Here is a 1,579-nt window from a genome sequence, read left to right as displayed (position 1 = left end):
AGAGAGAGAGAGAGAGAGAGAGAGAGAGAGAGAGAGAGAGAGAGAGAGAGAGAGAGAGAGAGAGACCCTACCTGAGGGTTAGAAACTGAAATAAACACTTCAATGTTCAGGGACTGTCATTAAAAATGATCAGTATATATGACAGGCTATGGTGTTATTGTTTCTGCTTAATCTGCATCTTTGAGCAAGGGGGCGATTGGGTGAATGTGAGGGGCTGGGGGTCCCGGAGCGGGGCCGGCGATGGGATCATCCGCCCGGGACTGACAGCTGGAAGATGCGGCGGTGAATGTGAGGAGGCGGAGCCCGGAGCGGAGAGACTGCGGCCGCCCTCTGGGATGCGCTCAGGGCGGGGGTTTATTAATGAGCCGCAGCGCTGAGGTGAGCGGATATTTCACCGCGCTCTTCACCTGCTCCCTGAACTTGGACTGGGTCGCCGCGTAAATAAATGTGTTGGTGCAGCAGCTGAGATTCCTCAGCAAATACCCGACGTCGTTAAAGATATATTGGGATTCATTCCCATCATTCCCAATCCCTGTGATCTGATAATAGACGAATTCTACAACCAGCGTCATCCACAGGAGGATGAAGCTGCCGGAGATGGTGAAGAGTAAAACGACAGACCTCCTCCTGTTCTCCATCTCCGGGTCACTGCGCTTCTCCCCCTTGCTCTCACCCCTCAGCCCCTGACGGACCCGACTGGCCACTAAAATGTGCCGGACTGTCAGAGCGTTGAGCAGCAGGATCACTGCGAAAGGGAGGAACGGAGTTAAAACCGTGTCGATCCAGTCAAATGCCACCAACCCGGGGTCAGTGTAATAACTGTCCACCAGGACACAGCCCCACGGGACATTGTCGATGATTGTCCGGGGTTCCAGTGTGAAGTAGCGGGGAACGTTTTTCAGACACAGCAGAACGCCGGCTGTTGCGAGAACCGCAGCCGCAGTTTTCCCGGTGCAATATTTAGTTTTCAGCTTCTGGCAACAAATGGCGACAAAGCGATCAAAGGTGAAAGTGACGGTGAACCAGACAGAACAGTCTGTAGCTGCAAACCTCAGTACATCGTTAACACGGCACACAGGGATGATGGACAGGAAACTCCAATAAAAGTAATATAAACGGATCCGCATCAAAATGACCTCGGTGATCAGGGCGAGTAGATCGGCCGCTGCCATGGCCACCAGGTAGCGAGTGGTGCAGGTGGAGAGGCCGCACTTTCCCCGGGACAGGATCACAATCGCCACTAAATTCACTGCGGAAAGAGAAGGGGAGCGGACACTGGGCATTACTGAACAGGGTCTCCGGGGCTGAACACCGGCTCCACTTTCAGCAGGAGATCAGGAGTGTTGGAGTCGGTGCGCGGCTGCAGGTTTAACAATGTCAGACCCGGCTCCGACTGTGCCCGACCTGCCTGCTTCACGGGAGAGGAGATAAGGCGACGGGCGGGGTAAAGGGCGGGGAGGGAACGAGCAGCCGCCCGCTACAATAGGCGGAATGGTCCTGTCTTACAGTTAACCCCGCTCACAGTCTCTGATGGGGCCGGTTACACAGACTTAACCGTGACCGGCCGCGTTTAACCAGG

This window comes from Rhinoraja longicauda, unplaced genomic scaffold, assembly GCF_053455715.1.
Source record: "Rhinoraja longicauda isolate Sanriku21f unplaced genomic scaffold, sRhiLon1.1 Scf000139, whole genome shotgun sequence".
Classification (NCBI taxonomy): Eukaryota; Metazoa; Chordata; class Chondrichthyes; order Rajiformes; family Arhynchobatidae; genus Rhinoraja; species Rhinoraja longicauda.
This window is presented reverse-complemented; position numbering follows the sequence as displayed.